This window comes from Cnephaeus nilssonii (assembly GCF_951640355.1).
Source record: "Cnephaeus nilssonii genome assembly, chromosome: 22".
NCBI classification, from domain to species: Eukaryota; Metazoa; Chordata; class Mammalia; order Chiroptera; family Vespertilionidae; genus Cnephaeus; species Cnephaeus nilssonii.
The window spans coordinates 15,019,190-15,034,068 of record NC_137093.1 but is presented as its reverse complement, the minus strand read 5'-3'; the positions used below and the strand labels follow the sequence as shown (position 1 = coordinate 15,034,068).

At 53.6% G+C, this 14,879-nt stretch overlaps 1 protein-coding gene across 4 annotated transcripts in view; it reads right to left on the bottom strand.

The window, feature by feature from the left end:
- The window catches only part of PKNOX2 (PBX/knotted 1 homeobox 2), a 280,121-nt gene that overhangs the window by 98,746 nt on the left and 166,496 nt on the right, over positions 1–14,879 (bottom strand). Inside the window, exon 1 of one of the 4 annotated variants that reach the window (XM_079762225.1) lies at positions 2,304–2,321. The exons of the other annotated variants lie outside the window; for them this stretch is intronic. The gene's annotated coding sequence lies outside the window, so the exon portion shown is untranslated. Of the gene's footprint in view, positions 1–2,303; positions 2,322–14,879 lie in introns of those variants that run through there. 4 annotated transcript variants of the gene reach the window in all.

The window sequence follows — 14,879 nt, the reverse complement described above, 5'->3', positions numbered from 1 at the left end:
TATTCGGATTTCTCCCACACTGCCTCAATCCATCCTACCCTGGAGGGGAAGGGAAGGAGGTGGGTGGGGGCGATTGCTGCAGAGAGCAGCAGGGAGAGAGGAGCCCACCTCTAAGCGCGTTCAGCCCCAGGAAAACCACAGCCCACCCAGCTGCTCCCTCCACTCCACACACTGTGCTAGGACAGGGGGACCAGCCCCTCGACCAGAGAGAAGATGGGGGCGGGGGGAAAGGGGCGCGGGGAGGGGGCCAGCCACACGGAGGGTTGGTGAGGGCGCTGGCTCAGGCTAGTACCAGCCCAATGGGGGCATCCCCGCTACACCAAAACTCCCTTACCACCCCCTCCCAGCCCAAAGGGAACACTCTGCTTTTCCCTAGGGCAGGCTGCTGGTTGGTCAGGGATGATCCAGCATCCTGTCTGCTGCGCTGGGGCCAAGGGGCATCCTCATCCGAAAGTCTCCACTTTCTGGCCCAGGCTGTCCAGCTCAGGGAGGGGAGGGGAGGCTCCCTGTGATGGCCACTGAGAAGGGGGCCACCGGGCAGCCCTGCCTCCCGCACCCCCAGCTGCAGGCATGGTCTGTGGCAGGGCCTCCTGCAACTGTCCCTCTCCCCTCCCTGGTGGCTCCAGCTCCGAGATGGGTTCTGTCCTTTGGGCCCCCAACACGTCGGGCACAAAAGAGGGACAAAAGCATGGGGAGAGGCAGCGTGCCCTCAGGAAGGGAATCCCCGGGCCATCTGGATAGATGCCCTACGCCTTTCCCACTATTACAGCGCAGATGCACTTCTGAGCAAGGGCGCGCACCCCTCCCTGCCCAGCTCCCAGCCCATCTGCAGCAGCCCAGGACCCAGAGCCGGATCCAAACCAGATCGACGTGTAGGTGATTTCATGGTGTGGGACCACCCCTCGGCTTCTCTGAGATCATCTTAGTGTCACTGAAGTCCCCCAAATGCCTCTTTCTGGAGGGTCCTGAGTTGCCACCCCTCACATCAACCCCAAATTCTCACGTTGAAGCCCCTTCAACTCTCCGGACAGGAGTCCATTATCCTCCCCATTCCTTCCCACACCAGCATCTTCAGGGACCAGCATCTTCTTGGTGCCCAAGGGCTGCTGTGGCCCTGTACCCTCACTGCCACAGTCCGGGGCCTCAGCCTTTCTTCTAGCCCAGCCTATATAATAAAACCCTTATATGCAAATTGACCGAATGGTGGAATGACTGGTCACTATGGCGCCCGCCCACTGACCACCAGGGAGCAGACGCTTGATGCAGGAGCTGCCCCCCTGGTGGTTAGTGCACTCCCACAGGGGGAGCGCCGCTCAGCCAGAAGCTGGGCTCACAGCTGGCGAGTGCAGCGATGGTGGCAGGAACCTCTCCCGCCTCCGCGGCAGGTGGGTGGTAAGGAGCAAGGGGTCCTGGACTGTGAGAGGGCGCAGGCCCGGATGAGGGGACCCCCCCCCCCCGCAAGTGCACAAATTTTGTGCACCAGGCCTCAGGTTGAGAATAAAACAACTGGAGGTCCTAGTTTCCCATGTGCAGCCTGTGCCCAGTGCTTCACACGTGTGATCCCCCTGACCCTCACCCCTGGGAGGGGCGTGCTCATGTCCACATTTAGCCCAGCACTGTCCCACAGAACGTCTGCAATGAAGTGTCCCCTCTCCATACCTCCCAGTACCCGGGACACCACGCGGCTACAAAGCACTTGAATTGTGCCCAGTGTGACCAGGTCACCCCTGCTCTAGCCACAGCCTGAACAGGCATCTTCAGGAGCTCCAGCTGCCTCCTCCACCCTGTGCTCTCACACCTGCTGTTTCTTCTCCCAGGGATCCCTTTCCTGCTTCAGCCCACCACACAGTCTAGCCACACACTCATCTGCTGTTCTCCAAACACCATCCTGCTTCTGTCCCTTTGGGCCTCCTAAGGAATTTATGGCCTTTTCTACATCTCTGGCTCCTGCTATTCTACCCAGCCTTCCATCCCACGAATCTTTCCTGGATCTTGCAAGCAGACCCAGTCTCTACTCCTCTGGGCCCTCGTGGCACTTATATATGTCCTTGGCTCACCCTGTTGTCGGAAGCTATGGCAATGTGTGTGTCTGCCTCCTCCATCATGTTTCAGCAGGGACAATTCTTGTTCACCTCTGTATCACCAGCAATATCTGGAACCATGCCTTGGGTATAAGAGGTGATAAAAAAATAGTGGTTGTTGAATTTCCTCGCTAACTATATTTCTAAGGAGAGCTGGTAAAAGAAGGTCAGGTTAACCCATGTCTTTCCAATGGTGAATGAGAAATATAATGGACACCGTACCTTTTGTTCACATTTTCCAATCTGAGCTCCAGGGTGATTTAAAAGCACTTGTGCAAAAGATGAAAGGAGGGGCTTACAAACAAGACGCCATGCAAGAGTAGCTGAACCTGTTCGAAGTGCACAGGAAGGCCAAAGATCAGATGAACTGAGGTCTGAGAGCACCTCCCTCCCCCCCCCCCACCCCATACACATTGTCCCTCTCCGCTCTCTCTCGAAAAGCAATATTTGAAGCAAAATGGAAAGAGAAAAAAATAAAGGATAGAGGCAGTTATAGCCTGGGGCAGAGATGTAAGGTTACTACATGACAGAAGGAAAACAAACAATATAACTTCCACTTTGCTTTCTTTTCTTCAAGGACAATGATCATCAAACCAGAAAACAACAACACACCCACACTTTTAAAAAGGGTTTGAGTTTGAGAGAGGTGAGGCGATGGTAACAGTATCGCACAGCTTTGAACAAAGTCAAGACTTCGGACACAGGCAAGTCGCCTTATGTGCGGGGCGGCGGGGGTGAGGGGAGAGGGGGTGAGGGGGGAAGAGTTAAAGGCAGGGCTGGAGAACCACTGTTAGCTGCTTGTGAACCGATGAACATGCATAGCTTTCAGAGAAAGAGATATGCACGAGTTGTATTTTCATAAAGTGGTAAACATCAGATTCTGGAGGCAATATAACAAGTTCAAATTATTAACAAAAAGTCTAAATTGGATTAATTTTGAAAGAAAGATGTCATGGCCAAGAACAAGAATCCCTTCATTGAAAAAGTCATGTCAAACCAACTTCATCGCCCCTTTAAAAAAACAACACCACAAAATTCCTAGGTTGGCAAGTAAGGAACATTCTGAGAAGTATCTTGACTTCAGCAAGATGTATGACATCTTCTGTGATGTCCTTCTGGGTGGGGTAGGATGGAAGAGGAAGCTGGATGGGAGGAGAGGTGGGTAAAGTTTCAGCTAGACTGTGACTGTCCCCAAGCAGTACCGATCAGTAGATTTCAGTCTGGGGGGAGGGCTTTCATGTTGAAGTGGCCAGCTTTGTGCTGTTGAGCACTTTGAACAATTTGCATGGCAGTGTAGAAAGTGAGCTTATCGTTCCCCACACGGGAGGGGAGAGGTAATGGGTTTAAAGAGAGAATTAAGACTGAGAAAGAGCTTATGAAGCAGGGAGCAGGCTGAAAGCAAGGTGATGATGTTGAATAGAGAGAAATATACATTTATGCTCTTTGAGGAAAATGCAAACTGAACGCGTGAGGGAGATGGAGCTTAAAAGCATTTCATGTAGAAAAAAAAGGAAGTCTGACTGAAAATTCAGTAGGTACCAGTGTTGTTATATGTCTGGCTCCCAACCCCCAAAGGTAACTGCAATCTTAGGCTGCATTCCTACAAGTCCAGACGAAGGAGGCACTGGTCCCGACCACACCAGAGGCCACGTTCACTTCCTAAGAGGAGCACAGTAAATATGGCGTGCATCCCCGGGGAAGGCTGGGGTGGAGAAGAAGGCATATGGATATATACCTGCAGGACAGTAGACTAGGGAGGGCAGGAGTGTTGTCTTCAGTATTTAAGGAACCATTATGCAGAGGAGGTATTGGCCTCTCACTGTGCTGCCAGCAAGCAGCACTAGGACAGAATGGTGGAAGCGACAGAGACAAATCCCCTTTGGGTGAGGACGTCCCACCAGTGAGAGCAGCCCCAGGATGGGAGAGCTGCCTTCCCGGGGACTTAGCAGGAATGGCGTCTATTGGAAAAGGCCTTCACAGGTTAAATCAGTTGACCTCCAAGGCCTCTTACACCTCTAGGATGTGATGAGACCCCTGGGTGAGCATGATCTTTCTGATCGGGGCAAAGCCTCTCTAGGGTCCTGCGAATACACGGTAGAGGTCACCATCTCCTCTGCCGGTGCAATAAATCTGGTTCTGCCTTCCGGGGAGCTGCTCTCGGGAGCCATCGTAGTGGTCATCCATGTGACATTTGGAAAAGAGCCAACACTGTCCCTTGTGCTTCTCACGGAGACTTTTCCCTCCTAACACTTCTGGGAGGAATATGGCTCCCGCTTCATCTTCCCTGGGCTGAGAGCTGCACTGGGCAGAGGCGGGAAAGAACAGCCCATGTGTGGCTGCCTCCAGGGAGCTCAGGGGCCAGTGAGGCCCAGCCCCGCACAAGCCAGAGGGCCGACCACCGTGGCCAAGGCCATGGTCCACAGCTGATGGCTTGTCAGAAGGGCACAGTGAGAAGCAGTGAGGAGCCATGTTCTAAGTAAGGAAAGTCGTCCCAATAGACCAGGGCCTCCTGGACCATACACTCAATGCGCTGATACAAATGAAGCACCTGTGAGGGGTCCTTGGTTCCAGTCCTCTCTGTGCCTTTGCTCACCTGCTCCCTCTTCTCAAATACTCACCGCCTCCCAGCCACGATTGCTTTTCCAGTCGTGCCCACCCTCCAGGGCCCCAATCCTCTGTGGTCACACTTCAGTCTCCAAATCGAAGACAGTCCCCCTGTAGCGCTCATCACAGTCTGTCCTGAGTTGTGAGGAGCTGTGTCTGTCCCCTCCACTGGGAAGCAAGCTCCCTGGGGGTAGAAAAGGGTTCTATGCATGTTACCAGCCTTGCACAGTCGCAGCAAGACGGCCGGGGGCGGAGTGCTGACCAGCCAGCCCAGAGTTCCAGTCCTACCTGGACACCAACTCCACGAGGCCTCAGGTTCCTGAAGAATAAAATGAGTATGGCGGCAGGTCCCCAAGTCCCATTCAAGCTCACACCTTTATGACTTTGTTTAAAAATGTGGGTTTAGGTTATTTCCCTCTTTTTTTCCCCCCCTAATATATTTTATTGATTTTTACAGAGAGGAAGGGAGAGGGATAGAGAATTAGAAACATCGATCAGCTGCCTCCTGCACACCCCCTACTAGGGATGTGCCCGCAACCAAGGTACATGCCCTTGACCGGAATCGAACCTGGGACCTTTCAGTCCGCAGGCTGACGCTCTATCCACTGAGCCAAACCGGTTTCGGCTATTTCCCTCTTGATCGCTAATGTCAAATGCATGGTCTGCTTTCATTTCTGGATCTTTTTCCGTTGTCATTCATCCAACTACCTATCCATCTGTCCCTCATCCATCCGTGCAGCCTCACCCCCAACCAACATTTATGGAATACCTTCTTTGTGCTAGGCCACCTAAAGACTCAGATGTGTACACTGCTCAGGAGGAAGGCGCGATTATAGCTGTGGACACGGCAGGTAAACAAAGAATGAAAATACAAGTGCAAGTGCCGTCCGCAGGTGAGTGGAAGGTGTGCTGGGAGCGCAGGGGCCACGATGGGGAGAAGGATGCCGCCTGAAATACCAGTGCTTGTCACCCTCAGCCCCAACTATGACCCTGATGCCTTGAATCCTCCTTCTTGGCCAATTCTCCCAAAATAGCTCCGGGAGCAAAAAGAGATCTGTGTGAACCAGCAGCAGGGGGCAGTGGCCCTGGCCTCGTGGGGCTCAGAATCTGCCCCAGATCTAGAATGAGCCCCAGACCCCTTCATGCCGTGCTTAGGTCTCCAAGGTCCAGAGTCTGCATCTTCCAGCCATTCCCTTCTCCCCGCCCCCACTGCAGTGGCTCACTCGGCGAGTCATTTATTCCTCCATAACATTTGCTTGAAGGAACGTTACTGCTGAATTATAGCTGGGACCATTATCTCACAATAACTGTCTGGGAAATGTTAATGTTAATGCATGGATCATGCAGAATGCCACATTAGGGGTTTTATGGTGGACATAACATTTTTATGAACTTTTTCTCTGGTAGCATCAGCCTTTGATGGAAAGAAAGGGAAAAAAGGAAGAAGTAAAGACAGTGGAGAGGAAGAAAGCGAGCCGGCCCGGGGAGAAGTGGCACAGGGAGCTGAGTGCCATCTGATAGCCCTGGAGGCTGAGCCACTGAGCGCCACTCGCCCTGCGGGAGGCCTGCCTGGCAGCGTTCCAGTGGGCCGAATATCTTTAGTGTTAGGTATTTGTGCGTGGGGAGCAACCAGCCAAATTGGCAACTGGTGGAAGACAGGGTCTAGCGGGGCAGACCCATAAAACTTTCAGCCACCTGCTGCCTGGCAGGCATGCGATGCCAATGGGGGCTGAGGGAGAGGTGGGCAGGGTGTGTGCGGCTTAGTGGGGTGACCGCCACTTCTCCTGGGTGAGGGGAGGGTTCCCTGGAAGAATCACTTTGAGGGCTCACCTTGGGGAGTGGTGGCTAATGGCTTAAGGAGATTTTAATTTCTGCCATTAAAAGAAAAAAAAAAAAAGGAAAACACAATCTTGGGAATGGCAGTATTTCACACCTGGCTTTTAGAAAGGACTAATAAAGGCAGTGTTTAGCATTTTATATCCTTACTCAAAAATAACGATCTTCGGTTCTTATCTCAGATATATTTTAAGTGAGCTGGTGTCTCTTAGCTCCAGAACGTCCTTTCAGGAGGCTGGGTTTATGGCTGTGTTCTGTACCTGCCCTGGGCTCCGGCGGATGCCTCATAGCCACTGCATTAAGGTCCTCTTGCCTCTTCTCTCCCCTCCCGCCACCTCCGCAATCGCCCTTGCTGCTGTCACTGCAATTTTTTTTCCAGACAGAGTGCTGCTTAGCTCCTGACCCTGCACGACACCTAACCCCTATGTACAGCCATTGCTTTGAGCACATTCCAGCTTGGACTGGGGGTGGGGTGGCAGTGCTGTTCAGCGGACCCCTCTCTGGTTGGGTGAAAATCACGGAGTCAGCCCTTGTCGGATCATGAGTGCCTGAGACCTGGGACTGGCAGCGCAGGTGGAGCCCCGAGAAGTGAGTGAGGTCTCTGAGGGGGGAAGGGGTGCAGGGGTTGGAGAAGGCTGGCTGTCTTTGAGAACTCGGTTGTGGGCTTGCTGAGAAACCTGACCAGCTAGCTTGGTTTGGTATAAAGAACCTGTACCTGCAGGTCAGGACCTTCAGGCTCCAGTTCTATAATAGTGTGACCAATCATGTGACCTTGGACAGGTCACTGGATCTCCAGAGGTCATCTCCCACTGTGAGAGGCTGGGGCCAGAGTGGCAATTTCTGAGCTCTCCCCACTTGGGGAGTCTATGGTTCTATTGCCCACCCCGACCGCGTGGGGCTGTTCAGGTGGCCGTGGGCGTTTCATCCATCTTTGAGGCAGGATGAGTGCCACAGACATTGGGATGGATGCTTTACATCCAGACTTTACCACTTCCTAGCTCAGAGAATTTGAACAGGGTATTTTTGTTTTGTTTTTTGGAGGGGGGGGGGTGTCTATGAAAATTGGCTGTTTTAAAGGGGGAATTTTAATTTTCAGTTTCCATCACTTTGCAGGTAAAAAGGACATTGCAATGCTTACCTGGAAGGTTGATTTCAGAGGTTAACCTGCCGCCTCACATGCTCAGAAGTTTGCTTTCGTGTTATGTCATTGCACACTAGAGTGGAAACTCCATGAGGTCAGGGATCTTGGGTTTGTTTTCTTCACAGAGTAATGCCCAGGACAGCTCCTGGCGCATAGTAGGCCCTCAGCCACCATTTAGTGGATGAAAAAATATCAAAGCATGCCTGGATAAACGCCCTCAGCCCAGTCCAGACTCCTGGGTATTTGCCCCAAAGTTCTCTGAGGCCATTCTCTGGGCTTAGGGGCTTTTCAAGTCTCCTGACATAAAATGCCAATTTAAGGGACATTGGATGTATTCATAACCTCAGATGCAGATGGCATTTGCACAGCCCTCACCTCCGCCCCCTCCAATACTAGAGCAGGGGCACCAGGACCAGGTGGCAGGCTTGGAGCCCGCCCTTTCCCAGCACCCCTCCTGCCCTGCCCAGGCCACTCCCCTCCTTCTCTGGCTGCGCCTTGCTGGCTCCTGGGGACCTCCTGCCATATGCTCCATTCCAGCTCAGAACTGCGTGCTAATTGTTCTCAACGAATCGCTCCAGCTGCAAAAGCAGCCGGCCATTTACAGACCTTAAGACAACACCCAGCTTCCCGTAAGCGAGGGGGGTCGGGGAAGAGAATGGAAAGCCTTCCTTTTGGGGCCAGAGCCCAGCGAGCTGGGTCCTGGGGCTGGGGCTGCAGTCAGGGCCTCAGCCCTTCTTGGTCTCTGTCCAGGTGAGCCCATTTCAGGGCAGCCCCGCCTGAGTAGCCAGCTCCATACAGGCCCGAGCCGTTGGGTCCATCGGGACTGCCGAGGTTCCTCACACAGCCATACTCCCCACATGTGCAGAGGGTCCTGCATCCATGTCCCTTCCCCTGGAAACGGCAATATGCGCCTTCTCTAAGAAGCCTTTGGGGATTGACTGGCGTAACGCCCCTCATTCAGATGGTATCGCATGCCTGTGTGAGGGAAGCGGGCGAGGGCTCTGCAGTGACCACAGGCCCTTTGCTTGCTCTCCGTGGGCCTGACAGCTGCCTCTCCCGCTAGACTCCGCCCCTCCAGGAGGGAGCGGCCTGGGTGTTGTCTTCATCTGTGTCACCTTCCCAGCGCTGGTCCCAACACGGAGCCAGTTCCCTCCACAGTCTGGGGTGCTGATTCAGCGCTGCCCTCGTTTCTGTCACCATTTCCCAAACGCAGAAGAAGAAATGTTTAAGCGGCAGTTTTCTGATGGAGGAGGAGCCTTGGAGTCGGAGGAACCTTGGAGGCCACAGTGCTGGACTCCCTCACCATGCAGGAGGCCTAGGCAGCGCCGGGGCTCACCGTCCACAGGTCCAGACCAGTGCTGGCTCTGGGCAGGGAACACTCACTGCTGCCCCTCATGCTTCCTGTGCCTGGGGCCGGCCTGGGTACACAGCGGGGAGGTGGGTCCCTCGGCCTGCACCCCTTTCAGAGGCTAGACAGGGCCTGACCTCTGAGGTGTGCGAGCTCCTAGATCTACCATCAGGGGGAGTCACAGGAGGAAGGTGCTGGCTCACCCTGATGGTAGATCTAGGGGAAGAGTAGACCACCATGAAACAATGTCTTTGGAGCGGCCAGCAGGGCTCGGAGCTGGACAACCACCCTGCTCTGCAGGTTCGGCTGACTCCAGGGTTTCCCAAGACTCAGACATGCCCTGACTTCCGAGGCCCTCCTGGGAAAAGAGGTGGAGAGGGTGTGAAGGAGGGGATAGTGGGCCTCTCTTTGACGAGATGTCCGGCCAGGAGAAAAAAAGGCCATCAAGCTCCTGGCCCATCTGCCTGCCCTGCTTTCCCATCAGGTACCGGGATGTACCTGAGACTGCCGGGCTGAGCAGGGGACAGCCCTGACCCTGGAACGCCTGACCTAATCCCCTTGGCCCCATCGCTGCACCAAGAGCTCCCCAATAGTCGGCCTTTCTCCAGCCAAAGGAGGGTAGCAGGGAGGTGAGCCAAAGCCAGCCTCTTCCCTGAGGGTTCTGAGTCCAGCTGCAGGTCTGAGCCAGCTGCTGAGGGCATTAGGGGTGGTCAACGGCAGCCTTGCAGGTGGAGAATGACAGCCATATCAGCACTGGGAGAGTGTGAGGAGCAGATCTCCAATCAGACGTAGCCTCAGATTGCCAGGATCTGGGTCAGCTCAGGGCCAGAGAGTCGGCTCAGGTACTCTCAGCCTCTCTAGGCCAGACTTCCAGGTCTGGTGGCGGAATGTGGCCTTCCAACTTGTGCATCATGCTTTCCTCTCTTTACCTGAGATGCCTTTGCTCCCTCCTCTGCCAGCAGACAGTCTACTCATCTTTCAAGGTCCAGCTCAGATGTCACCTTCTCTGTGAAGCCCTCCTGGATCTCCTCCAGGCAGCGTAGCCACCCCTGCTCTGGATGGCTAGGCAGAGTTCGCTGTGTCTGGGATGCCATGACCGCCCTTAGCACAGTCAGACATCACCAAGCCCTGAGCTCCTTGCAGCCATGGGCTTGCTAACACACCTGGGTGTCTCCAGCAGCACCACACACAAGCTTGCATACAGTGGGCACTTACCCATTTACAAGCATGCAAATGTGTAATTCCATGCTTGCCCTGGCCTAGATTACGCATGCGAAACTAACACCCAGAAAGGAAGAATTAGAAGGTGGTGGGGCCTCCCGAAGGTTGCCCTGAGAAACACTTCTGTCTTCCTCTCCCACTGCCTGCCTCTTGCCCACACCCAGAGACCACTAAACCCAAACTGGTTTTTTTTTTAATCAACAATGAAACAATAGATGATCTTTTGACATTTCTAGGGCTGTTTGGAAGGAGGAAAGATAATCTGTAATAAATTCATATACTTCTGTGTGTTTCTTGGCTCCAGCAGCTATATTTCCATCTCTTTATGCAGGAGTCCTGGGGAGCTGAAATCCTTGATAATGCCAAACAATTCAACACTTTATTCTCTCTTTACTCTGTCTGCACCACAAAAAATATCGATCGTGCGCTGCCAGCAGTGGGGGGTGAAATCAGATGCCACACTCCTTGCAGCAGCAGAAGTCAGCTCGGCGTTGGAGGCCTGTCCCTCCTAGGGGTCTTGGGGCAGAGCGCTGGGGACCCTCTGTCTGATCAATCCAAGGGGAAGGAGAGCCTGGCCCTTCCTCACCCAGGGGATTGGGCCCCGGGGTGCCGAGGAGGACCCAAGACATTTTCTCTCCACCCTCTGTCCCCACTGCCCATGGCCACTTCCCCGCCAGTCCCAGCAGTGATGGCAGCATCTGATCGGAACTCCAAACGCATGCCTGCTGAGCCAGGGCTGCCCAGAGCCCAGGGTCAGCACAGCAGGCTGCTGTCTTCCAGCCCAGATCTCAACCTGTGCCTCACGTTTCAGCCTGGGGTGAAATCATGTTGATTCCCAGCACTTCCATTTCCCAGAGAAGGGGACTGGGACTAGGCCAGAGGCACATACTACAGTTTGCTAAAGCTTGAAACCCCTCTTCCAACGCCTAGGTCAGAAATCTACTTATCTCTCCTAACATCCTTGGAGCCATCTAACAAATACTCAATGCCGGCCACGTGTCAGGTGCTACATTCCAGCCCCAGGAACTTTCCTGAGTCTGGGAGCTTTGCTTTCAGGTTTCCCCATAGAGACAAAGGCAGGGCCCTCTCTGACGGTTGGTCTGGGTAGGTTCCATCAGTACAAACAATATCTGGCTTCCCCCTCCCCCACAACACCACCACCTTCCCCCACACACACACACCACCTGCACTAAACACAATGAACACCGAGGCAGCTCTGTTACATTAGTGTACAGTGCCATTCCCTCCTTCTCACTAACAGTGGTTACGATATGGGCTGGGGAGTCTAAATGCCAGGGTCTGATCTTGGTTCTACTGCTACTTGCCTGAGGAGGACTGTGGCAAGGTGTTTAGCACAGATTCTGTTTTTAACCATCCCAGGCTCTGGGACAGCTCCTCCAGCTGCGGCTGCCGTGTTTCTGTCCAGCTTTAGAAAGAGCCCTCCACTCAGGTGGCCAGGCCGAGGTACAGGCAGCCCAGGTGTGTGGGGAGTCGGCAGTAATGTTCCCGCAAACACAGTGGCCAACCAGCTCCCAGGTGCCTCACCTGGGTCTTCAGCAGGACACCCATGTGCACAGATGGCCCCGGGCTTATGTCCTGCAGCAGGAGGCCTGGCTTTTCTGGACCTCCCCTGCCCAGCTGTGAGGGTGCCCTCTGAGGTCCCTTCATCTGCCCGTATACACCTCCACTGCCCAGGATCACCTCTGTGTCCTGGTCACCACCTTATGGGACCTGGGCTCCTGCTCTCCTCAGCTCCTTCGACTGGCCCACTGCATGGCTGCCCTCAGATGCTCTCATGACACGTGGGCCTCCCCAAGCCTTCATGCCCCCTTCTCTCCTCTAGCACAGACTCAGGTTGGTCCACCCTGGGACTGGTCCAAGAAGCCACAGAGCAGCAAGAACTAAGGTGACTGAGACCGTTTGTCCTCAGAAGGGTATGGCTTGGAGAGTGTTATGGAAATGTGACAGTTTGTCCATGGGCTCAAAGACGGGCCCGGCTCCACCCTGTGGAGGAGATGATGCTGAACTGAGCCGCACAGAAAAAAGGGTGGGAGGAAAGTGTTCCAAAGAGAGGAAATAGCATTTGCAAGGGTAGGAAACAGCATTGCAATGCAGGCAATAATAATGAGCAGTTTGTGTTTATGCTGATGGGGTGGCAGGGGATGAGGCTGGTGGTGAAGGCTGGGTTGTGGAGGGTCTCAAAAACTTGGGCTTTATCCTTCCATGGAACAACCAATTTTCTTGAATGTATAGCCCTCATTCATAGATTGACCCCAAATGTCTCCTCCTCCAGGGAGCCTCCTCTGAGTTCTCCAGAATTAAGCACTTTCCTATTCATACTTTCTGAATAATGAATTTCTGGCTCTCTTATCAGTATAGTACTTATCACATCACTCCATGCTTTTGTTTACATGGCTGTTTCCACCATCAGGCTAGAGATCAAGGATAGTTTTCTATTCCATTTTAGATCCCCAGAAATTAGCGGAGGGCCTGCCATACGCAGGTGCTTCCTAAATATTTTATGCATGAATGAATGGGAGCAAATCAAAGTCAAAAGATCTACTCATGCCCTGCTCTCTGCCTCCATTCTGAATCCCCAGTTTAAAGAACAAATATTGATTTGTATCTGTATTTATCTGTTTTCTCATCTACCTACTAGGAATAATACTCTGAGGATGGTGGCGAAGACTAAATGGTAAAAGTGCAAGTGCCCAACACACAGCTTGTAAATGTTAGTTTCCCTTCTCTTTCATTCAACTCATATTTACGAATCATCTACTACGTGCCAGGCACTGGGCTCATAGCAAAAACAAAACAAACTCCCTGTCTTCACAGGATATACTTCTCATTGGGCAAGATAGATAAACAAACAAGCAAATGCACAGCATGCCAGATGGAGATAAGAGCCGTGGGGAAAAGCCAGAATAAAGGAGATCGAAGGCACCAGGAGTCGGGTGGGGGGAGGAGGTTGCTCTTTCATATAAGGTGGTGGGGAAGCCTCACTGGTGAAGCCTCCCGGACAGCTGAGCAGAGACTTAAAGCCACGGAAGCATTCAAGGCAGGAGGGCGTGTTGGAGGAACAGCAAGGGGGTCAGCGTGGCTGGAATAGAGTGAGCCGGGAGATGTGGCAGGACCGGCAGGGATCCGAATGAGGGAGGGCCAGGGGAAGATTTTTCCTTTTCACTCTTAATGCAATGGGAGCCAGCGTTGGAGGCTTCTGAGCAGAAGTGTGGAGTGGTCCGATGACCATTTGAGATGGAGACTCTGGCTGTGGGGCTGAGGGCAGACTGGAACAGGACCACCAGTGAGGAAGCTGCTGCAGTAATCCAGGCGGAAGACAGTGCGCACGTGGACCAGGGCGGAGCGGTGGTGGCAGCTTGGTCTGACGGCTTCCCAGTTCACTGATGTAGAGTGTGAGAGAGAGAGAGGGGCCGGATGACCTCGAGGCTTTTGACCTGAGCACCTGCAGGCATGGCTTTGCCCTCTGCTGAGATGGAGAAGGTGGTGCAGAGGTGGAGAGAACAAAAGACCATTCTCACACGCATGTGCACATTTGGGCGGGGGCTGGGGGCGGGCATTCCACGCTGTACATATGAAGGGAGAACAGGGGCTAGCAATTATGAAAGAATAAATCAAACAGAAACCAAATGCCAACATAGGACAGACAAGAAAGGCTATGGCTGGTCAGAAAGGGGATCAACTGTGTTGACCAGGCTCTGAAACTCCCCCCTTTAAAAGCCACCTTCTCGCCAAAGCCAGTGACCTCGTCTGAGACCTCATTTCCCTGTAACTCATTATCACATCTGACACTGGATCTGCCCTGTTCCGTGTGAACCCCCCACAGCTTCCTTGTGCTGCCCCCTCTCCCACGGCTCCGGCTCCAGGTCACTGGGAACTCTTCCTCCAACACAGGCGTCCCCCACCAAAGGCCACACCCGAGCCCCCGCGGGACGCTCCGGCTCTGAGTGGCACACACAGCACGCACCAGTGCACACACGTTGAGTGTTGGACTCTGAAATCTATATCTCTCTCTAGAGCTGACCACCCCGAGGACTTTCATCTCAAGAGGGTCTTTCCTTTAGAATCCAGTTGTCCCCTCCTGATCCAGCGGCGCTCGGTGCCCCTCCTCTTTTGGGGTTCACGCTGCCCTGCTGGTTTCTGTCAGCGCTCTCAGCCCTAAGTTCATCTTTGGCTTGTTCCTCTTCCCCATCCTTTATCTACTAAGCCCATCGAGCCCCATCCCTACTTTCTAGGGAACGCTCCCTTTACCTCGTGACTGAATCCCTGCAACACTGGCCCTTCTTCCAGCTTCCATTCAGGCCAGTGCTCCCAAGGCCACTGCCAGATGGATCGGATGAAAGCATGGCCTTACAGCCTACCTCTTGCCTGGTGAGACCAAGCTCCAATTCCTCAGCCTGGTGTTTACTCCTCCTACAATCACATCTCACTCCTACCTCTTACTGGACCCCAATACTCCACCTGCTCCAGGTGGTGGAGGGAGCTAGCAATTGTTAGTACGTGCCATTCTTCATCTCATGTGATCCCTCCAACAGCCTCGCCAGGCAGACATCACCATATTCATTTTGCAGACGAGGAAAAGGATTTCTACTAAGCGTGGCATCCTGAAACTCACAGAGCTAGTGAGCAG